We start from the raw sequence: 24844 nt of genomic DNA, 5'->3' as shown, positions 1-24844 counted from the left end.
CTAGAAGTTGCTAACCTTTTCTGCAATCAGCTGTTCATTTTATTGCTGCAGTATAGTCCGAGCCCAGGGTCCAACACTGGGTATTTGGGCCAACCTTTGCTAGTTTTTACCACTTGAATTCAGTAAAGACTTTCCCTTTACAAAGCGAATTCTTATTAGATACTAGGCTACACTCAAGCCCAGAACTGTAGAGCCAGAGGAACAGTTCTTGGGAGTCCCTGAAGGTCTTCAAACAGCAGTTAAAGAAAACTCAAGACCAGACAAACCACGGGTAAGGAAAGCAGAAACAAGGGAGCCTGAAACTTCAGGCAAACCCAATCCGTGGAGATCTGAGAACATCTAAGGGGGTACCCTGAGTGCAAACTTGAGTGCAAACTTGCTCAGTCCAGTATTCTGCTCCTGTTTGGAGGCCTTCTAAACTTTGCCAGGAGTATAGTCTAGCTGTGACTCATTCATCTGGAGCCCGACCAGATGGATTCATCTTAGAAGCAACCACTATTCTGAAACTGAACATAGTTCAGGGCAGATCCCCATGTCAGAGGCCCTCAACAAAACCCTGTGCTTAGGAGATCTGGTTTTGTACTCCAGGATCTGGAAAAGCACTCAGTTGAGTTTCAGAGTATTCTTATGGACCTAATACTCAAGTATTTTGAGAAGCTCCCCACACCCCCGCTTGGGAGGAGACGGCACAAGCTGCTCTACATCTGAGCCTGTACAAGCGTACCTTGGGTCCTTACACGCTTAAGAAAAAGTTTGTGGCAACCCTGCACGGAGTGCATTTCCACGTGCCATTTCCACGGGAAGCACGGAGACTGCTCAAGCCATTCCAGTTTTCAACTCCGTGATATTATACAGGATTCCAAAAAGTGTATGTTTGTCCAGCCAGGTAGCCTCTCCTGTATGAATGCAAAAAAAAAAAAAAAAAAAAAAAAAAAAAAAAGAAAGAAAAAGAAAAAAAAGCTTAATTCTTTGCAAAAACATAAAACAAAAGAAAACAAAACAAAAAACCCACAAACCAGTCTCTCACAAATATTTTTATTATTGAATTTATTGCTTCTTTGAAAACCTAGAGGGGGAAAAAAAAAAAAACCCTTACCTTCCAGGCACGCTTCCTGCTTTTGCTATTAGTCAAGTATAGATGCTGCAGTGTTATTAATTTTAACAATATTTCAGCCTGGCTTAATTTGGCTGCCTTTTTGGTTCAAGGTGAGACCCCGGAGGGGGCGGGGGTTGGGAATCATCAAGCCAGTCCCAAAGCCTGTTTCTGGAGGCCGGCATTTGATCTGTTACAAGCCTCTCCTACCCTCCTGTGGCTTTGCTTTATACTCTCTCAGAACAATGCCTTCTCTGTGGCCCACTTTTGCTGCCCATTCTCAGGTCTGGGTCATTTGGCGCCTCCGATGGGTCAGGGTGTTGGGGTCCTGAGAGTCCCTGGTGACTCGCAAAAGTAAGACCTCATCCGAGCCTTTCCTCAGAACGAGAGTCCCAAATGGCCTAAGTTTTGTCAGCACACAGGAAGCTTCTGTTCTTTTAGGATTTGTGCCCAGATCAGGTCTACCATCTTGAATACTGTGCCTTCAGGGAGATTCTTAACCTCCAGGCAGGTTACCCCCAAGGAGGGTGTAATTGAGCCTTGTTCCATGAGGCGGACAGTGTGGAGCCACAACAAAGCGGCTCTCCTCCAGGCCGCTGCCCCTCGGTGCCTTAGGCCTGCTCCTCAGACCTCTCTACTGTGGTGTGGCTAACTGGTGACTGGAAGCAATTCGGCTCCGCTTCTCACTTGTTCTTAGATCTTAGTGCCCCTGACTGCTGCAAGGCCATATTATCAGTGTTTACTTTTTTGGGGTAGTATAGAAGCTTTTTGCCACCCCCAAGCTCGAGGGAGCAACAGGTGCTAATGAGCAGTGCCCCCACCTCACCCCCTGCCCTCCAACAACACACACCCACACAGAGTCATATACACAAGACATTTAAAGGATTCTGAAACAAAACCAGAGGAGCAGTGTGAGTTCGAGGAGCCCTAACAGAGTATATACAATTTTCATGAAAACCTGCCAGAGGCTAAGAAGCAGCAGAGCATTGTGAACCAACACTAGACTGTCGTAGCCAGCTTTCAAAGGAATTGCAATGCTTCACCCTGGATCTGTTCCTCGGCAGCAGGTTCGAGAACCCAAAATGTGGCCTCCTCTAGCATGTAATCAGTATTTCTGCTGCATCTGAATACAAAGTGGTTGGCTTTGTCTCAGACCGAACTTAATGTAGCCTCACATGATTCTCCCCCACCTGGCTCCGGGAAGACTGCTCCTGGCTTAATAGAAAATGAAGATAAAATAATGCTCCAGATGTCTCCAAATAAAAATGTTCCATTTAAAAAAAACAAAACAAAACGGGAGTCTATCTGTGCCATTTCCACTCCCTCCTATACCATTCGTCTCTGCAGCACATTTTGATAGTTCATGAGATTTCATAATTATGATCTGTGATCAGTGACCTTTGAGATTATAATTATGGTTTCAGGTCACCATGAACCACAACATAGGATCGGAAACGGACAGGAGTGTTCTGACTGGTCCACCCACCTGGTACTCTTGTCTCGTCTGTTCAAGCCTCCCTGAGACAAGAGTAAGCCAGTTAATATACAGTGATCTCCGTGTGAGAGATGGAACTCTTCCTTTGCATTCACAACTTGTATAACTATCACAAGGCCCAGATTTGGGCCTATCAGCATTCAGTGTACCTTCTCTGCTAAGCTTGTTTTTTGACTTGAAGCGTTCAAGTGGAAGGAAAAGTTCTTGAAGTTGGTACTTCACCAGGGACCACAGGAAGGTTAAAGCCAGCAGCCTTAATGCAGACATGGATATAAAGTTCGAGTGATGGAGCTAGAGGGTCAAGTCTGGCTCAAAATTCCCTCAAACTAAAGCTTAATCCAGAGCAAGGCCAACTCTCCAATTTTGTGTGAGTGGAGGGACCCGGGGATGCTCAAGTTTGAGGCCGGCAGAGGTCCGTTCTTGAGGTTCAAGAAGTGGTCTCCATAATAGAAGCACAAGTGGATACAGCAAGTTCTCTAGAAGATCTAGCTAAGATAGTGAAGATTTCCACTATAGTGAGAACAGCTTTGTATCGTAGGACGCCATCTAGGGACTTCTAGTAGACTGGGGCAGGAGTTCTGAGAAACAAGCTGCCACTCTTGTCAGGGGCAAATGCAGCTGGTGACTAAATTGAAGCCTGTGTTCCTTGGCCATTCCAAAAATCCTAGGGCCCTTAGGAATTATGCTAAATTGACCCTGCCTGTGCTCCAAAAATGGAGCAACAAAGCCTGGATAGCCGATAACATGGCTTAGAGTATTTCAAGCTTACTGCTGAGACCTGCTACTCAAAAGATCCTTTTCTAGTTAACTGCTCATTGACAATGCATCTGGTCACCCAAGAGCTGAGGGGGGCCTACAGAGCGATTGAGGTGTTCACGCTAACCACCTCTATTCTGCAGCCCACAGTTGGAGTATTTCTGACTTAAGTCCTCTTAGGAGACAGTTTGTAAGGATATAGCTTCTGTAGACAGGGAGCCTGCAGGTGGATCTGGGCAGAGGAAGTTCAAAACCTGGGAAAGGATTCACTGTTCCAGAGGCCATTAACATTCATGATTCCTGGAAAGAGGTCAAAATGTCAACAGGAACAAGAGTTCAGAAGTGGATCCAACCCCCATGGATGATTGAGGGGCTCAGGACATCCGTGGAGGAAGCCCCCTCAGATGTGGTAGAGACAGAATTAGAAGTGGAGCCTGAACGTGGGACCACACAGCCATGATCTCATGCTAGAGCTAGTGGGAGAATAGATGCGGCTCGGGGAGGAGTAAAGAACATGGTTTTTGAGATGGAATCTACTCCTGGCGAGGATGCTGTGAAGCCTGTTGAAATGGCAGTTTGAACTCTTCCATAAGCCTACTTGATAAGGTAATAGCAGGGTTCAAGAGGACCGACTCCAGTTTTGGAAGCTCCGTGGGTAAAATGCTGTGGAACAGCAGCACATAGCCACAGAGCAATCGTGTGGGAGGAGAGTCCGTTCATGCGGCTAAGTTCATTGTCGTCCCAAGAACTCAATCAGTCGGCAGCTGTCAGCACTGGGGCAGACACTGCACCAGCAGAAAGACCAGCTGAAGGTTCAGGGGACAGCATTTTGGGGAGATTTAGTTCAGGCATTTTAGGACTATTGTACACTTAGTAGGCTATGGTGTAGTATAAACGTAGCTCTTACGTGCTCCAGGCAACCAAGAAGTTCATTTAGCCGCTTTATGGTGGTGTGCAAGAAACCGTGGTATCTGAGGCCTGCCTGTCTGAACAGACTTTTCATCTAGGATAAGTCGTACCTCACCGGAGACTAAGGGGGCTGTACGGCAGGCACCTAGAGCCTCTCAAGGCCCACCAGAGGCCACCTGCCCTTTATAGGGTGGCATCTAGAGCCCCAGCACAGATCTCAGGGGACAGCGTGCAAGTTGCCAGAGAAGCTCACCTCCCAGCTGCACATGACTTCAGAGAGCAGCCTCAACACCTATACTTTACATGCACTTAATTGTTGTATGAGTGGAGGGTGTAGTATGGCTGAGAAGATCCTTAGGATTGGATCTTAAGGATCCATCTAAGATGGATATATAGCGAATAGAACCAAGCACCTTCTACTCCACATTTCCGAAGGCAAGGTTAAGGCCAAACCACAAAGGCACTTAGGGGCTTAGCTTTGTAGTAGGATCCTCCCTAGAGGAACACCATGAAGACTAAGTGGTCACCCACCCACCCACCTCCTACTGTTTGGGAAGGATTACTTCAGCATGAAGCTAAGGACCACTTTTCTGCACAATGATGGATGGGGGAAATGGCAGCTTGGACACACTATAGGAGGACACCGGGCTGGGAGCAAGGCAAGAGAATCCATAGTGGCTTCCTCTAAGCTCATGAGCAGGACTGCGGCGTTCTGTGCACCATAAGGGGGACCTAAAGACCCCTTATGGTAGGACGGCTAAGCCAGACTATGCTCCATGCAATTTCACTCCCTGAGCTGCAGGCTTACAAAGGCTTCTGCATCCTCTGCATTTCCCCCTTTCCCACAAGGAACGCCAACATCACCTGCATTTAGAACGAGCCTCATCTGCTGGCCGCCTGTGGCGGTGTTGGCTGCTGCCTCACACAATCCAGCTAGCACGCCACTTCCAGCCGGAGGCCCACGCCAGTACCCACAGAAGTGTTGCAGCTAGCGCCCGGACACTTTGGGCACACTCCATGTTGAAGTGGGGTCTGTGAAGACCTCAAGAGCTAGCTAGTCCCTAACTCCTTGTTTTACAGGGGAGGGCAGCAGCACCAAAGCAGACAAGAAAGCTCAGCTTCACAGGCATAGGAAGGAGTCAGGCTACAACTAGATTCAGGTAGTTCCCAGCATCATGAAGCAAGATCTAATGAGTTGATTAGAACCGGGCCCAAATGCCTTTTCAAACAGGGACTTGTGCTTTGAGAAAGCCCCAGCTGATAAGACTTTCCCTCCCTCCCGAGGTGAGGATTAGGGGTTCTGTAGGAGAGAGTAAGTGTACAAACAGATCCTAGTTCCTCTCTTTTCTAGTGATCAGGTCACTTCATCCTTGGGGAATGAAACCTGACTAGAGAAGCAGAACTAGCAAGGAATGTTGAACCCTTGCCAGGTTAGAGGGGCTGGGGGAGAGCTTTGGTTTATTTAGTTCTAATGAACTAGTAGCCAGATAACCCTTCAGGGAGAGGAGCGGAGGTCCCTATCCCTCACGAGTTAGAGATGGCCTTAAGGTTTTCTGGAGGACAGCTACACCCCCCCCATCACTGCAGGACTAATCCCTCTGACAGCGTTGACAAGATTTGAGGAAGAAAGCCTATTTTAGTCACAGCCCAGAAAAGGAACCAGCTTCCTGAACCTCAAAGATCTTTGCCCGTCTCCATTCTGCTGAGCACCTCCTTAATCTGGTGCCGTGCGGAGCCAGCCCGCAAAAGGGTTGAGGGGTCCCTATCATCACAAATTCAGATCTAAGAAGCCACCTAGACCTCCAGGACCACAGAAGTAAATGAAGAAGCATCTAGAAGACCATGTCTAGTGCCCAGGGCAGCCAGTCCTGGTGCTGGGGAGGGAAGATGCCTGCTGCTCGTGGGTTGGGAGCTCAGGTTCACCTGCTCCACCATCACTAGCGCTTTGTTCTGACCTAGTTAATAATTCCGCTCATGAACGACAGGCACGGAGAGCTGCAGACTGCTGTACCGCAGACTCCAGGCTTCCCAACTTCTGATTCAGAGGCTTTGTGAGGCCCTGCCTATGGTTCCCCCACCAACATCGGCTTCCGCGTACCAGGGGGCTGCTCTTGAAAGGCTGCTTTAGCATTCCCTCCCAGGCTGGGCCCTTAGGGACCCAGCAGGCTCCTTCCCACCCTGTTCTGCTGGATGAAAGAGAACTTCGCCTTAGCCCAGGAGCCAAGGAATTGCTCCTACGATCCTCTTTAGAAAAGGAAAGAAAGGTCTTAGAGCAAAGGAGGCCTCAGACATGCCGGTGGAGGTGCGTTCGAACAGGCTTATTGCGGGCTGGAACCTCCTTAGGCTTCAGCAGAGTGAAAGAGAGCAAGAGAAAACAGGAGCTTTCTCAGGAGGAAGGAACCCAGAGGAAGAGCCAACCTTGCCAGCTTGAAAACAAAGGCCCAGCAACCCCCACCCCCCTCCCTCGTATCAGAGAGCTCCGGCAGCCCCGCTGGGACCACCAGGATCTGACCGCCCAGGGCTGGACCAACAGCTCACACCAGCCAAGATACCCACGGGAGGGAGGAGGCCGCAACCTGCCTCTTTATAGGCCTGCCTTCTCCCCACCCCCTCTATTAGCTGGAAGGACAGCCACCTGCGCCAGCAGCCTCTCACCTGCCCTGCCCCCGCCAACCTCCTGTTGGGTTTTGGGGGCTACTGAGGGGCAGCTGGGGTCTTCAGGGTCAGAGACGTGAACACTGTTAAAGCAGTCGGAGAGACTTGGCAACAGTTCTCTGCAGCTCAGCAGCTTACTGTGAACGAGGAAACCACTTTTGGGAGGTCCTCCCTGGCCCTGGGGACAGCCACGGTGGGGCAGGGGTGGGGTGGATTTTCCTTGGAGAGCTGAGGGTTCAGGTAGGGCAACCAACGCATCCCTGTCTGCCTGTGACTGTCCCACTTTTACCACTGGAAGTTCTGTGTGTCCTGGGACATCTCCTAACCTGGGCAAATTGGGGGTTGGTCATCCTTTTTTTTTTTTAATATGTATATTTATATTTTTTATTGAAGCTCAATTTGCCAACATACAGTCTAATGCCCAGTGCTCATCTTGTCAAGTGGTCATCCCTGCAGAGGAAGGTACAGTGACTTTCCAGGGTCTGGACTCCCGTGGCTGGTAGGGCTTGGGCTGGGAGCTGTAAGGGAGGGAACACTTTGCTTTATTTAAATGCCCTTGAGTGTTTCTAAACCACTTAGATTTACAAATCACCCTAGACATATTCCAACTCTGCCTATTTAAAGACCCGAAGCATTTCCTATTACTCTTAATTCACATTGTTTTAATTTGGGGGTAGAAAGGCTAAGAGTTTTGTGAGATTTGTTAAATGTGTACCTCTGTGTCTTAATTATGAACAAGCTCACCAGCTAGGCCCGCGGAAACTTTTTTTAGAAGTCTGATTACCTCCTATTTAAGGAGTTAAATGTCAGGTTTTTACTGTTAGGACCCCTTAAAAGATGGCAGGTAGTTCCAAAGGTGAAAACTGTAATCATACATTGTTTGTAGGGTTAAGAATTTGGAATCCAATCACTCTATGGTGGTGGTAGGTTTATCTCATTGTATTTATCCTCAGGACTGGCCAACGCAATGAGTTCAGTGGATTACACGGTTTGGGGTTCGGTTGCCAGTTTTGATGGGAGATCGAAGCTTCTTGAAATTATTTCATTTGTGATGCCTTAATTGATACATGTGCTGATGATTTTCGCTAACACGTTTTAAAGTTAATATGTAGACATGTGGTAAATTGTCTATATGTAGTTTAAATAAAAATATTTCAGTATAAATAGCATAAGGTGTTTGTATACCTCTAGTCTACACCCTTGGGGCCTCTAGGTAACTGCAGTCACTTTAACGAGATTCTACTCTCTAGAGAGGACCACCAAGCTCTTTAAATGCCTTCATCTGTTTCTAAGGGACGTTAGAAGTGACTTCAGCACCGTGAGCAATGGCTAAGCCACGTGGCCGGCTTGAAATACTATGTGGATGCCACTGCTGTTGGAGGAACAGGGTCTGAGGACCTCAGGACCGAGTGGCCCATCAGCCCAGCATCTTCCCTGCCCGCTGTGTGGAGAGCAGATTGCGGGGCTAGGTTCTCCTTCCTCAGCCTCTCTGCTTTTAAGGAGGTCTCAAATCCCCTGAAGAGATGAAAGGCTTGGCTCATCCTGCCTTCAAGAGACTGCATTTACTCAGTGAAAATTACACGCCGTTTCTGCAATGCTCGGGGACAAAGTGTAGGGAACTCTCTGAACTTGCAAAAATAGAGTATAGGGCTGCTTGGTGCTGATTGCTAATGCACGCGTGTGTGCTTTGTCAGAATGGGCTCTGAGCCTCATCTTTGCGACACTATTGGGTGCGGGTTGTGGGGGATGGGACGTACCTCCCACCTGTCGCTATTGCCTGATTATTCATTCAGAAACAACAATAAGTAGCTGGCCATCGTGGACTAATCGGATTGCTTAGAGTCATTTCGCAGCAGCATTTTCAAAGTCCTGTTCCCCTTCCCCACACACGTGGACGCTCTACACATTTGCAAAAGAGATGCTTTCTGCAGATGGTTCCTTGTGCCTAGGGCTCAGGGCGATTTAATTCCAGCATTTGCAGAATGAACGAATGGTGCTGCGCCCGGTGGGTGGTGTCTGGTTAGGGCAGCTCCCTGTCTGTAAACTCCTATCCCACACATTGGTTGAGCACCTCTTGAGTGCTGGCAGAGGATAGTCCCACTGTGAATAGAAGTGGGTCTGATCAACGCCAATCTCCGTGCTCATGGAACTGCCAGTTCAGTGGTAGGAGGTAGACAATAAGCGATGATTTATTTTCTTGCTTGTCTGATGGAGACGGTGCTGCAGAGCAGGTCAGCGGGGATGTGGGGGGGGGGTGCATGGTGCAATTTAAAATCGGGTCAAATGTAGAATTATGCGATGGTGGAAGGAGGGGTGTCTCGGCCCTGCATCTATTTAGGGGATAATCATTTAACGGAGGAGGAACTATTGGTGCAAAGGTCCTGGGCTTGGACCCTGCCTGGTTCAAGAAAGAGCCCTGCAGCCAGTTTCTGTACAGAGCTCAAGGGAAGCAATTAGGAGGCGTGGCAAGAGAGGTTATTGCCAGGGGGCCTGGGCCCTTGCAAGCCTTTGTCAGGACTTTGGGTTTTCCTTAACGGTGATGGAGAGCCCTAGAAGTGTTTGAGCAACACTTAAACATTCTTAGACGACAAAAGGCATTTTGAGCATGTTTGAGGTCCCCCAATCAGCAGAATCAGCTAAACCTGGGAGGTTCATAGAAGGGCATATGCACAGACCTCATCCCTGATCTCCGGAATCTGGGACAACCTGCTTTCACTGAGCCCCTCCAAGGGAGAGACAAAATACAGCATGCCCAGGTAAATTTGAATATGTTTGACAAACAATGAATAATTTTTTATGTAACTATGTCCTCTGCAATGTTGCACACTTATACGAAGAAAGTACTTAATTATCTGAAATTCAAATTTACCTGAGTGGCCTCTATTTTTATTTGCTAAACCTGGCAACCCTCCCTCAGATGATTCTGATGCATGCTGATGTCTGAAAAGCGCTGTTCTATTAGCTGTAGCTGACCCACCCAGGTGCCCTCCGCCTGGGAGGCAGGGTGTCTCCCACCCAGTGAGTGCTGATGGCTGAGGGCCCTCGGCTGCCACCTTCTTTGGGGTATCGCCCCATGGTTGACCAGATCTACGCTTGGTCCCTAGCACATGACCGAGACCGCTCTTGTGTCGAGGGCTGATGGCTCTGTTCATGGCTTATTCTTCAGTCCTCCCTGCTGTGGGTCAAGCTAAGGCCAGACTTCACTGAGACCCCATCCTGGCTCTGCTCTGTCTCCTTGTTATTCTGTGTCCCCTACTTCCCTACGGATTTCTTTTCCCCCCTGAGAGAACTCCTTCAGTATTTTGTGAACATCCAAATCTCTTTTGTAGGCTCTACTTATGGGGGCCATGTCTGAGCTCAAGGGTCACTCTGTCTGCTACTTTGAGGATAGCCTCTTGAAGCAAGCGTGAAGCAGGGAGACGTTAACATATTATTGCACAATCCAGTGGTCTAGAAGGGTGCTGGCAGCAGAGGAGTCAGTTTGGGTTAAGTTTGCAGGTACAGTCAACTGGACCTGCTGGTGAGTTGGAGGGAGGATGAGAGAAAGAAGCCAAGGTTGACTCCAGGGATTTTTTCCACTTACCACTTCCCCAAGGTGGGTAAGATCAGGAGTGGGGATTTCTGGGAAGAAAGATCCTGATTTTAGCTTTTTTTTTTTTTCTTTTATATGGCAAGTTTCAAATACCTTCAGCTCAGGCGAGCAGGTGTATTGAGTCAGATGGGATCACCGGGTTGAGGCCAGGAGAATTTGAGCATTTTCAGTGGGCAAACAGCCATGAATGCCAGCCATATTGTGGGTCAAGGTCACCCATGGCGAAGGGAGGAGGTGTGGTTAGGGAAGTCCAAATCGAGAAGGTGATAACAGATGAAAGGACACGGAGGAGGAGCTGAGAAGGAGGCAGGAGGACAAACCAGGGAAGTGCGCGCTCGTGCTGGATGGCAGGTGAAGCAGCTTTGTCTGGCGGAGAGAAGAGTCTGGGTAGGTGGCTTCTTACTGTGTGGAGACCACACGTGCTGAAGTCGGCTCGCTCCACCATGTGCACTAGGATGCACTGCCCACCTGCAGGCTTGCACCACCCTCACTCTCACACACTACTCATGTACTCACATGCTCTCACATCCACATACCACACTACACACGCCGTTTACACACTCATGCCCCCATGCCACTTACTCATGCTCTCACATATGGTATATCCTTACACTCACATGCTCTCACACACCATAATTACACATTCTCGCCACTTACTCATGCTTTCACTCACCCACATACCACACTACACACTCACACCCTCACATGCCACACACTCATGTTCTCACCACAGTTACCCGTGCTTTCACATTTGGCCACATTACACACACTGCTTACATGCTCACACATTATACTATACACATTGTCTCACACGCACACTCACACATTTCTCACACTCTCAATGCTGATGCCCATGCCATGCCCAAGAGCACCTCCTCAGGTGGCAGTGGCAGAAGAGGAGCAGTAACAGGACATCTGGGGGAGAGAGGAGAAAAGAGGTGGGGGGCTGGAAGGGGAGAGAGATTTGGAGACGCTCTGCTGCTGCCTTGAAGGCCAAGGAAGGAGCCACAAGCTGAGAAATGCCAATGGCTTCCCAAATCTGAAAGAGACAAGGACATGGACTTGACCCTAAAGCCTCCCAAGGGAGGACAGCAGGTGGATCAGTCCGAGAAGAAATTTGCTGTCAGAAGTGCAGATTAGAGTGTTGGGGCCAGGAGCCAAGGAAGGCAGGTGCCTTGGAAAGCTGATAAAGGCAAGGGAGCCCCCAGAAGGAAGGCAGCCTGGCCACACCACAATTCCTGCCCCCAGAGGGTGCTAATGGGATTTCTGCCCTCCCCCCCCCCCAGAACTGTAGGAGCATAATTTTGTTTTGTCTTAAGGAACTAAATTTGGAGTTGTTACAATAACAAAAGGAAGCTGATCCAGGAGGAACAAGATGCATCTCAGAATGTCTTTTCCATCTGAGGGGACAATGGAACAGGAACCCAGAGTCGGGGCGTGAGGCCCATCTCCTGCTCTGCTCCACTGGCTCTGTTCAGAGGTGAGGGCCTCTCCACCGTCTCTAACTGGAGGTACTGCTCCTCCGTGTGTGGACGGGTTGGCAATCTGCCTGAGCCAGGAGCTGTCCTGGACTTTCCCTCCGGAGAGGGCATGAGCGTGGTTTGCTTTGTTGTCTTACAAGGTTGGGCCCCAGCTTCTAAGTGGATGCCCTTTGGTGGCTGTTTGATGATTCCCTGTGCTCATAACATAAATTATTTCTGCTTCAGGTATTGCAAAGTTGCACTGCTTCACCTCTGAGGAATTCAGCCTTGGAAAAATAGCCAGAATGCTAATTATCGCCAATTTCTGAGGAGGATTGTCTGTAAAATAACCCAAGAAGACTTTGCCTTCATTAACACATTGTTTCCTCAAGTTTCCAGAGCTCCACAGCATGCAGAGGAATGTGTTTAGGGGCAGACCCGTTTCCTCACTGGTACATGTCTACAGTGATAAAGGGCCTGACTTGGAGCCCACGAGGATTCAGGACACCATGGATATCCTGCAGATGGCAAGGAAGTCAAGATGGGACCCAAGAGGTTCTAGGCTGGAATTCTGCATCCATAAGACCCACCAGTTTGGGGCCTGTGTGTGTTTCCCTTGTCTCTAAGTCAGACTTTTCTCCTCTACAAGGGAGGGATACTGAGTCTCCAAGCACCTCTGCACACTTGTGCAAGGGCAGCACTGCGCCCAGTGGTGTCTGGTAAGGGCAGCTCCCTGTCTGTGTGTGGGAGCTTGCGACGCGGTATTCGGGTGGTAGGTAATTAGTGGCTGAGAGCAAAGCTGCTTTCCCTTTTCACCGACCTTGCTCTTATTCTGGTGTGTGATGCGTTTGCATCGATTGCTGCTCAGCTGGTTGGAGCCGCTACGTTCAGAATCAAGTCACTAGAGAGGTGATGCAGCTTCCCAAGTCGTGTGGTAGGGAAGCAGTCTTAGGGATTTGGGGTGTGTGTGTGTGTGTGTATGTGTGTGTGTGTGTTTCCAACAAAGATCAGCTACTTCCAGAATGCCTAAAGTTGTGCTGAGATGTACACGGAGGGAAGTGAAGGGTGTGGAAACACAGAAAAAAGAGGAGCAGGTTGTGATTCCAAGCTGTTTTGTTCCCCTTGTGTGCTTGGGTTGATCTGATCTGATTTGCTTTGGCCCTGAAAGGTGCTGTTAACATGCATGCCTAATGTCATCAAGCAAAGATGTTGGTGGAGAAAAGGGACATGTTACAAGCATACTGTGGGGCCTGACATGCGTAGATTTTCACTTTTCGGAGCTATATGACCAATATTTAAGGTGCTTGCAATTTTCTGCACCGACTTCGATGAAAATAGGGAGCTGGTCACACTACCCAGGAGTTGTCTCATTGTGCATCTTTCCATCAGCTCGGCTGCGTCCGGTGGTAGACCAGTTCCTCTCTTGGCAGTTAGTAATTCACCTCCAGGATTAAAAGGCATTCTGGCTGCACCGCTTCTAAAATCCCACGGAGGAGTGTTTGATAAGACTTAGGTTGAATTACAAGGATGAACCTGGGCATGACATGGGGAGCTCGGTCCCTGAGAAGTATGACATGTAGGGGCGGGCATCCTCCAGTGTGGACTGGATGCTTTAAACTGCCCTAAATTCTCTTTGCCACATGCAGAATCCATTTTCAATGTTTTGGGGAAAATGTTAAGTGGCGTCCTCACTGCCCTGTGGGTCACAGGATCTCAGGACTTGGATGAAGATGCTTGCGTTTGGAGTTAGATGGTGAGATTTGGGAGGCCTGTAATTACACAGCTAGCAAGTCTCAGTGTTGCAGGAAGGCTAGCAAGCTCCATACGGCTTGAGTTAACTGAACAGTGCGATTGATTAGCTCTACCTATATTGTGTTAGTTTCAGCTTGTTCACATCTAGAAAACTTTACAAGAGCACTTTGAACACACTGTTGTACTTGCTGCCTTGTTTTAATATAAAATTTCTTTCAAAAAGAAGCAATAAATGGGGTAGACGTTCATTTTTCTTTATTCCTTTTGAGTCTACTGTTGAGTTTTAAACACGATACTTAAAGGACTAGTAGACACTGTTCTGTGCTTATGTGTGTATGCAGAGAGCAGCTGATGAGCATGAGCAGCACTATACGTGTTGTATATGTGAGTTTTATGTCATGTTGTGGATTGAAAATGATAGTACCTGATTGAATGGCAATTGTAGTAAGTACATGAGGTTGTTGCCCTAATAAAATTGTCATAGTCTTGCAGAAAGGAGTTATTTAATTTGGTGAATGTTTGTGTAGTTGTACAACCTAATCATTATAGATGTCACTAATGTTTTCATTGTTTGTAATAAAAGTCATGCACTGTCAAATTATAATATTTCCGGGATCCCTGGGTGGCGCAGTGGTTTGGCGCTTGCCTTTGGCCCAGGGCACGATCCTGGAGGCCCGGGATCGAATCCCACGTCGGGCTCCCAGTGCATGGAGCCTGCTTCTCCCTCTGCCTGTGTCTCTGCCTCTCTCTCTCTCTCTCTCTCTCTCTCTCTCTCTGTGACTATCATAAATAAATAAAAATTAAAAAAAATAATAATACCCTATTAAAAAAAAAATATTTCCATCAACTTCACATCCTCCACAGTAGAATACAAGCCAAGTCTTTCTCCCAGTGAAATGGTTCATCAGGGAGAAAATGAAATTCAAATGAAATTAGTTGGAAAATGCAATTTATAGTTTTGTTAAATAATTTCTAAGGATAATGTCACTTTCATAATGACCTTTAAAATTAAAAATGAAGTTACCATATTCTCAAATATAACATTACTTTTGACATATAATTATAAAGGTGGTGCTCTCCTGAACATAAGCTTTGTCAAAAGTGTTATGTGAATGTAGGTGAAAAGTTAATTTGAGTGGGAACAGTTCATGATACTTGTTGCTGGCTTCAAGTTTATCTGATTATATGCCAGAGCAACAGCTTTTTGTATTAATGTAAAATATTAAATGTGTCATAGATAAATAGTTTCTATCCCATTGTCTGCCAATCTAGCCTACTGATTAATAAGCTGCCTGGTTGGGTTTAATGAATCTAATTATGTTCAAAAACAGTACCTCAATTGAACACCAATAAAAAATAAATTTATTATTAAAAAAAAACAGTACCTCTTAACACAGGAAAGTCACAGAAGTATTTTATCCTACTGTGCTTTTAGTCCATTAAAAATGTGAAGACTCGTAACAAAAATGTGTAGTTATGACACTTCCAGTTGTTTATCTTTTGATCACTGAGCTGTTAAGTATGATCTCAAGCTCCATATCTCGGATAACTGTTTTGTAGGAAATGTCTTAGCTATATTAGGATATTGAAGTTATATTCTGTATCAATTAGTTTTTGATAAATTACAAACAGTGCTTCCTAGAAGCTTTTCATCTTAGAGACATATTCACATGTATCCCTTGGTGAGGTTCCTGAAAGTGATCTGTAAAATGAATTACATCTATTGAAACTTATTATTCCATTAATTGTCATTTCCTGTCACAAATATATTTCTAGAGAAAAAAGTTGGGTTCTGACCCACAATGAATATATATATATATTCAAAGCCAGAGTGCTGGCTTTGGGTGGATCCCAGCTCTGTCTCTTCTTTAGCTGTGACGTTGGCCATTTATGTGTTACTTAGACCTTAGTTTTTTGTTGGTTGGTTTTCAGCAGTAAAATGGGTACAAAAGGATAGAATATCTGAGGAGATTTATTTCAGGATTAATTGAAAGTGTAAGTGGCTTGTAAATTATAAACATTTGCGTAGACACAAGAGATCTGTATCTGCATGTTAAGATGGGTACTTATTTATTTATTTATTTATTTTTATAAATTTATTTTTATTGGTGTTCAATTTGCCAACATTTAGAATAACACCTGGTGCTCATCCCATCAAGTGTCCCCCTCAGTGTCCGTCACCCGGTCACCCCCCCCAGAGTCCCCACCTCCCCTTCCACCACCCCTAGTTCGTTTCTCACAGTTAGGAGTCTCTCATGTTCTGCCTTCCTTTCTGATATTTCCCACTCATTTTTTCTCCTTTCCCCTTTATTCCCTTTCACTATTTTTTATATTCCCCAAATGAATGAGACCATATAATGTTTGTCCTTCTCTGATTGACTTATTTCCCTCAGCATAATATCCTCCAGTTCCACATCGAAGCAAATGGTGGGTATTTGTTATTTCTAATGGCTGAGTAATATTCCATTGTATACATAAACCACACCTTCTTTATCCATTCTTCATCTTTCGATGGACACCGAGGCTCCTTCCACAGTTTGGCTATTGTGGACACTGCTGCTATAAACATCAGGGTGCAGGTGTCCCGGCGTTTCATTGCAAGATGGATACTTATGCTTCATTTGTGTATTATTAAATATGTTATATAGGCCTCTCTCTAACAAAGGCTATTAAATGTATATATTCTCTCCCTACTCCTATTGTAATGTTACTTTATTGTGCAGATTTTCATATGAGGTATATTAAGTTCTCTAATCTACAACATACCAGTCCTTTACATATTAAAATATATATTAGTTAAGCTAAAAGAGAAGTAAATTATATCTCCCAGCACCATTATTTTTAAAAAAGATGCCAATCAAAGAGTCAGAAATTATAAAATTTTGATATTCTCTATTAGTGTTGTGTACTATTCATCTGGTTAATATCAAGTTTTCTACAAGATTCATACAAAAAATATTATAGATAGTTGAAGAAACACGGCCTCCCTTTCTGTGAGGTCACATATTAAATCTGTCCTCTGTTTGGAACCACAGGGCATGAATCCCAGCATAATAGCAATGTAACAAAAAGGAAAGAAACCTTAAAAGGTTGAATTTATTCTTTAAAGAGAAGACCCACTCCCCCCATTAAAAATCAACTTTTTGAAGTGAAAGTGTGTGTACTGGTACCTTTTTTGACAATAAATAGTAATTTTCACTTGTTTTCTTACTCTGGGTACCTTTAGTAAAGAGCTTAGCTCCTGTGGGTTTGATTATGCCCAGCTCCTTCAAAGAAAAAACATGATCTTTAGCAGCATAATTTTTATAATAATGTTTAGATATACCTTAAAATTTGTTAATGGAATGTGACCTGTGTAACAAGAGACTAATTTATCTTAAGTCAAAAAAAAACATTTTGACAATAAATACGGTTATTTATATTCAAATTTATGTGTTGTTGTGGGAACTCTAATTGTAAGTTACCAGAGTAAAATACGTGTTATAATAAGACCTTCCTGTTTTTTGGCTCAACGTAAGCAGTGATCCAAGTATGTTTGGTTAAATATAAGTGTCAAAATTTCCACAAATTTTGTATCATACAGATATATTACTAAGTGAGATGCTTAATTTCTAGCATTAGATGATGAAGAATAGATATAATTTAATTCTGTCATCACAGGACCTTGGCCTTCCTCTCTTCCTGCAGGACAGAGCTGATCTGAGCCCTAGAGCCTAGCCTTGTCTCTCTGTAGGCAGAAAGATCTCTAGAGGAAGAAGCAAGGAACTAGCCAAGGTGCTTCCTTTATTTTTCAGAAACAGAGAAAGTGAAGGGTTGGAGGGAGGCCAGAATATCACATGAATTAAGTTCCCTTTACCTGGAAAAAATATCAGAAGTAGGCAAGAAGTGTGCCTCACTGACATGGTTTATAAAGAATTCTGGTTGTAGAATTCTTAATATAATAGCTTCCATAGTATTTTGCTTAGAAGTTGAGCTCTTTAAATATTTTATGGTATTTTGACACTGTATCAGAAATTATCAGGGGAGTGTCCAATGCCTTGGCTGATTTATAGAGAGTACGGTCCATGAAATTCAGCTGATTTATGTATTGCCAACTTTAAAATAACTCATTCTCGGTGTTTCCTCCCTACTCTCCATGTTAGACTTTTGACTACCAATAATTGGATGGCCTTGTAAGTGGTAGGAATTGGGTATAAAAGGGACAATGTCAAAATCTGACTTCCCAAACTATATATAAATAATGATCTCATGCGAACTGTTATCTATAAGGTACTTTCTATCCCAGTGTAGATAATTTGAGTTTGGTTGGCATTTAATGTTTTAACTTTTAATAGGAGCAATAACAGACTCTGTCAAGAAAGAAGAAAAAAGTGAATTTCTAAGTTTTATTTGAATCCGAGCATGACTACTCAACCTTATAAAAGCTTACTTCTTAAAATAAATGTTATTCTTCTTTCTCAAATATTTTGTTTGGACTTTCAAACATTAGAGTAACCTAGCAGTCATTACTTTCAGTAATGCAATAATTTAATTTCCAAGAATAGCAACGTTTTTGGCAGCAAACCAACTCTCCCAAATACAAAAAAGCCAAAATTCAGTGTCTTGTCTCTAACACCGCCCTCATTGGTGCTGATTCTGGTGTGGATTTTTTCTTTTGTTTTGAGTCACTGTATAAGGAGGTAGAGATTTCCAGAAAAGCAGAAAGGTGAAATGGGCATCATCTGAAAAGTCTCAGAGACAGTAGAAATCATGTCATGTTTACCCAGGTCATGGAAGGTGTCACAGGAAGCCTGGGGCTGGTAGTGTGTGGATCAGACTGTTTGGCTTGAGTTGGGTTCCAAAAGAGTAATAATGTTACATCCACCATAAATGCATAAATATATTATGACACCTCTATCCGAAGGAACATGATAACAGTTAGGAATTATCTCTTCCAAGAAACTGGGGAGTGTTTTTAACACTAAGGGTTAAGAAGAAAAGCAAGGCAGTGAATTATATTGAATATGATACCCAGCACACATACCCGTATATACACCTATACAAACACAACATAGCGCTTATGACAGGGTTTCAAGTGTTTTGCTCTTTGTATATTATCTGCCCACCAAATATATAATAGTTGTTATGTATTACATCATTACACAGAAAAAAAAGAAAAGCATGCCTTTAAATTTGAGAAGAATACTATATTTTTGCTTTGGGATAAATTTCATTAATTAGTTGAATGCTTGACTGAAATCAACAACATGCGTTCTTTATTGAGTGTCTATTACATGTATCCTCTTCAGTGCTACAGCTAGATTTTCTCCATTCTTAAATTCAAGAGATGTATTGAGTAGTTTTAGCAAGTTGGTGTCTTCTTGAGAATGTGCAGCATATTAATGAAATATTTTTCTCTTTTTTGAATATTGTTTTCTTCTTTTATTGTTTTCAAAAGTAATGCATGATCATAAAAAATTGAAAATGCAGGAGTGATGAAAGGAAGCTAAAGTTCATACATGATGTGAAGCCACAGAAATGACTGTTTTTAGTAGAAATGCTGATCCATATACATTTTTAAATTTAGAAGAGTCCTCATATTCTGTCTTGTTACTGTTTAACATGTAAAGCAGCCTTTTTCATATAATTTGTATTCATTTTTAGTGTCTGTTTTCCATACCTTTATGTAACATCATTTACTTAAATAACTTCCTATTTTGCGACATTGGTGGCATTTTCATTTTTTGGTAGTATATATGATACCGTGATTAAAGCTAAATAGTTTTCATCAGGCTATTTTCTGTAGATTACTTCATAGAACTGAGTGTTTTCAAGGCTGTTGATACATGTTGTCAATGTGTCCTGCAGAAAGGTTATATAATTTACATTTCCTTTGGCAAGACAGAAGTGTGCCAGTTTTCCCATGATTTTAACAACTGAGTATTATAATTAAAGACAAAACAAACAAACAAACAAAAACAACCCCCCAAAACAACAAAACAAAAACCCAGGCGGCACATTCCAATTAGGGGGAAAATTGTGTTTTCCTGAGATTTAATTTTCTTTGCTGTGACTATGGCTGAGGTTAAATATTACATAAGTTTATGATGCATTTGTAATTCTACTGTAAATTTTCTTTTTGTATCTTTTGCATATTTCTCAACTGGTTTATGCTCCATTTCATATTAATTTATATTATTTTTCTAAAGTAGTTATATTACGCTTTGCTGTATTTTATCAGTTTATTCCTCATTTTATTCTTACTTTTGAAGAATAATTCTAAAACTTAATAGTTAAATCTGTTCCCTTTTCCTCTTTAAGGGAGCATTCTCTTGGTCGCTGATTTTGTGGGTTTCAGTAGTAACTATGGCAATGGAGCAAATGGTGGAGGGAGCATTTAATAGTCGTATCCTGACTTGACTGAGTTCATATCTCAACTTTTCCTTTTTTTTTTTTTTTTTTTTTTTAGCAAGTGGTTACGTTACTGTTGAGTGCCAATGTTGATAGAGGGGAGATAATCCCTGTGTTTTCAGGTTGTTTTGAAGGCAGATTAAGAGACTGTGGACCCTGGGGTGTCCAGGTAGCTCAGTCAGTTAAGCCTCCAACTCTTGGTTTCAGCTCAGATCGTGATCTCAGGATCGTGAGACTGAGCCCTGTGTCAGGCTCCATGCTTCATGCAGCGTCAGCTTGATATTCTTTCCCTCTCCCTCCACTTCCACCCCTTCCCCCACTTGCTTGGGTGTGCGCTTGCTCTCTCTCGCATAAATAAAACCTTAAAAAAAAAAAAGAAACTATGGACCTCATATACATAGCAGAGAACCTAGTATATTTGTGAACCTCCAACATCTTAGCAATCTCTACTGTTAAATAATAAAGATAACATATTTTTTCTCTAATTCTGGCCTTTGCTTTCTCCCCATGAAGCATAATTACTCTCCTGTACTGTCTCAGGACCTGTGTGCGACAGGTCAGGTGTTTGCCGCAGCTGGGGCTCACAGGTGGAAGCTCTGCATATGTGCCATAGTCATCCTCTGTGTGGCTGCTGAAGCAGTGTTTCAGGATGTTTGGGAAAAGCAAGTTAGGATGTCATTCTTAAGCAAATATATGATTTTCTACCTCACAGATCTGATATAGATACATATATATATTTCTTTTTTCTAAAGATTTATTTTAAAGAGAGAGCAAGTGGGGGGGGGTGTGGTCAGAGGGAGAGGAGAGACGATTCTCAGGCAGACTCTGCGCTGAGCATGGAGCTCCATGGGGACTGGATCCCAGGACCCTGAGATCACAACCTGAGTCAAAGTCAAGTCAGAGGGCTAACCGACTGAGCCCCCCAGCTGTCCCCATACATGTATTACACCTATCATATTCTGTGTGTACCCACTGGGTACATGTACCTTTCTCTCTGGTCACCTAGGACTATGTATCTCTCCACCCCCATTCCATACTGATCATCTGTCTTTTTATCATTGATTCTCAAATCCTAGGACCAATAACTGGCACATAGTAAATACTCCATTAATCATGATGGGCTATGTGTAGTCTTGTTCTCATTGTCAAAAGTGGTTCATGAACTAGGATTGGTTTGGTTGCTTTTTGTGGATTTTGGGAACTGGGCACTTCTGAAGGGAATACTGAATTAGGGTTCTGGATTCTGGGATCCACATAATGAAATTGTTTGCTTTCTCCTGTGACCTTGCATGTGTCCCTATTTGGTCACTTGCTCATTAGGATCAACATTTACAGTGTTTTCATGATTGTGATATGATAATAAATGTAAAAATGCTTTGGGAAGCATTATCATGACAAGCAGTTCAGTATAAAATGTATTCCCTGAAATTTGTGATGTGCTTCAAAAGCAGGGTTTTGGCTTTCTTTTTTTGATGAGCTGGAGTCAAAAGATTTTCTTGTCTGTAAAACTTTCTTGTCTGACCTCCATTATTAATATGATTATGAAATGCTCATTCCCCTACTGGTTGTAAAGATACTGCTATATTCCATGCCATTGGGTATCACTTAGAGGATACCATCACTGGAAGTAATTCCTGTTATTTCTTTATATCACTTCAAAAATTGTTTCATATCAAATTGGCTCCCAAAAAAGTTCTATTTTTTTCTTTTTGCAAAGATATGTGCTGCTTAAAAGAGTAGTAAAAACGAAGCCCTATTGTTCCTCACGGATTGAAGTCTATAGAAATGTCCCCAGAATATTATTTTTTCTCATAGTGGGCTGCTGAGTCTGGCGCCTGGAAGGCTTTATCAGAACAGTTTTAGAAGTGTGAACTGTAGCTGGCTTCTGTTTTTTGAACATATTTCCTTAAATATTTGAAGAAGTTTTCAGAGAATTCTTATCACTCTAACTGTAGGCTTCCAATAGGATGAAGTCGTGTGTAAAGTTATGAAAAAAACTTTAATTTGTCCCCTATTCTCAAAACTTTTGAAGGAAGTTCAGAAGGCAAGTTCATATCCTCTCAGTGGGTATGTTATTTAGTCAGTAGTGAAGTTTTAGGTACTCGAGTGGATATGCTAATCATGGTTTTGCTTATGCTTGTAGCACTTTCAGAGACAGCCCCCCCCCTTTTTTAAATTTAGCTGGAAGATTGTGTGATGAATTATATAGTGATTCTGTGTTTCTCATTGCAACAGTTGAGCGGTTCCTGGGGTGCTGGTAGCTTGTACATGTGAATCCCCCAAACCAAAGAGAGTGTAAGAGGTTATGGGGCAAAGGGAAACTGACCTTTGGGGAAACTGACATCCCTCCTCCCTCCACGAATATGGATGGTAGAGACAGAAGACTGTGTTCTGGTGACCTCTGATAGAGAGCTGAGGGGCTTGTAACACCCGAGAAGTGTGGAAATTTTAAGAAGTGAGAGGGAACAGGAAGCTTAAACTAGTTTGGCAACACAATTTTTTGATGTGCTGGTCAATTTTTCATTGATCAGTCCATTCAGTCAACAAACTAGGCTGAGGATGAATTTTGAAGAAGCAATATAAAGAGTAGCAAATGACAGGATATTCCAGGCCCAGATCATCTGCCCCCCTCTGAGTGGTTGAGCCATTTTCTCTAGTTGAAGAGTAGCTGTATCTATCCTGTCCAAACTTGGATTTCAAGCTCAGGGTGCCATGCTACCTTACTTCAAGTCACTTATATGAAATCCTTCCTTTCCTTCCATGTGCCAACTCTGTTAAAATGCATTCTATGATTGCGACTAAGACTCAAGATCTTCCAGTACTAAACGTAAATACTTTACAGTTACACAGTTAAATCATATGAGTTTATGTGGTTTCCTAGTGGCTTGTCAGAATATGCATTTTTTGAGATTTGTTTATTCTTGAGACACACAGAGAGAGGCAGAGACACAGGCAGAGGGAGAAGCAGGCTCCCTGCGGAGAGCCCAATGCAGGACTTGATCCCGGGACCCCGGGGTCATGCCCTGAGCTGAAGGCAGGCGCTCAACCACTGAGCCACCCAGGCGTCCCAGAATATGTATTTTCTACCAGGATGGCGGGTGATAGAGCTGCAGGTGGGAGAGAGAAGGGTGACAGCCTGATGAAGTTCTGTCTTGAGTTGAACAGGGTGTAGGAGGAGATACAAGCAAAGCTATTCCTTTGAGCTTTATAGCATCTTAGTCATTACAAACGCTTCCCCATATTTTATCTTTTGAAAGTGAGGATGAGAGTTTTGAAAACAATTGAACAGATTTTTGAACCAATAGTAGATGTCATTTTTGCTTGTTCTCTGAAGCTCCTTAGCAGATATTCATCTGAATTTGAATATACATGTTGTTCCTTGTAGGTATTCATCATCTGAGCTAAATGAATGTGTGGCGGATACAGTATTTGTTGACTATAGAAATTTTAAAAATTATTTATTTATTTATCTTTTAGCTCTGACCCAAAGAAGATGCTTTTGAACTCAGAGTTATTTTCAGTTTCTCTCTCTGTCCTTTGTGCTTACACAGCTTGTGTTTTGTGCCCTTGTTTTTTCCTCTTACTTTCTAGAAGGAATCGCTTTGTGGACTGGGAGGGATTATTCTGTTTCCTGTTTGTTGTACCTTATTAGTTTGCAATATGCATGCCCACGATTTACATTAAAAAGCTGCCCGTGTACCGTAGGAGTAATGTCAGATTTTCTGCTTCGTAGTTTTCCTGTAGACAGAGCATTGTTACCTGTGTGTTTAACGCTCATGTATCTCTGAAGATGGATATCATTAGGCATTTGGGAAAAGGTAGAACTGCTTGTACCCCCGTTATAAGGCAGGACGGTGCAGGCAGGTGGGTTGTCCTGCTGTATGCCTGTGGTGCCCAACACTTTGCAGTGATCCTGGCAGCACGTGGAAAAGTTTGCCATCATCGTGTGAAGAAGCTAAGCTGCACGTGCATATTAAGCTAAAAAATACAGATACAGTGTGAGGTTTCAGGTGTTGAGATATGCAGACGTACTGTAGTGTGATGTCGGAATTTGCAGAGCTGTTTGTGCTTCACCAGGGGAAGATGGTAGAACATTTTGACAGCTAGTCTTGTAGGATGCTGTGAGGCACTGAGTAGGTAATCGGGTGCCGTGCTCAGTGGCACAAATATTCCTAAATCCAAATGTAAGAACATGCCATGATCCCCTCAGTCACGGAAATGAGGGAATGCCTGGTGGCTTGTGTGTTGTGCTGGTGGAAGTACTTCACTAAGTGAAAACACTGCATGGGAGTCTTAGCTCAGGCTTCCATAACAAAATACCAGGGACATTTATTTGTTTCTCACAGTTCTGGGGGCCGGGGTATCCAAGATCAAGATGCCTGCTGATTCAGTTCCTGCGAGAGCTCTCTTCCTGGCTTGCAGATGACCGCGGTCTTTCTGTGTTTTCACATGGCATTTCCTTGTGCATGTATCTTTCTCTCTTCCTCTTCTTTTTTATTTTATTTTCAAATATTGTATTTATTTATTTGAGAGAGTGAGCACATGAGCAGAGGGGAGAGACAGAGAGAGAAGCAAAATCCCTGCTGAGCAGGGAGCCCAACCCAGGGGCTCTATCCAAGGACGCTGAGATCATGACCTCAGTCAAAGGCAGATGCTTGACTACCTGAGTAACCCAGTGTCCTCTCTCTTCCTCTTCTTATAAGATCTCTAATCCCCTCATGAGGACTTCATCTCATGACCTA

The 24844-nt window shown here is 43.9% G+C and overlaps 1 pseudogene; it reads right to left on the bottom strand.

The window, feature by feature from the left end:
• LOC140596349 (transmembrane protein 19 pseudogene) overlaps positions 1-24045 on the bottom strand; it is a 32114-nt pseudogene extending 8069 nt beyond the window's left edge.
• Positions 24046-24844: the final 799 nt, after the last annotated feature.

Source organism: Vulpes vulpes, unplaced genomic scaffold (genome assembly GCF_048418805.1).
Source record: "Vulpes vulpes isolate BD-2025 unplaced genomic scaffold, VulVul3 Bu000000627, whole genome shotgun sequence".
Lineage (NCBI taxonomy): Eukaryota > Metazoa > Chordata > Mammalia > Carnivora > Canidae > Vulpes > Vulpes vulpes.
The sequence above is the reverse complement of the archived record's forward strand: the minus strand, read 5'-3'. Positions and strand labels throughout refer to the sequence as shown.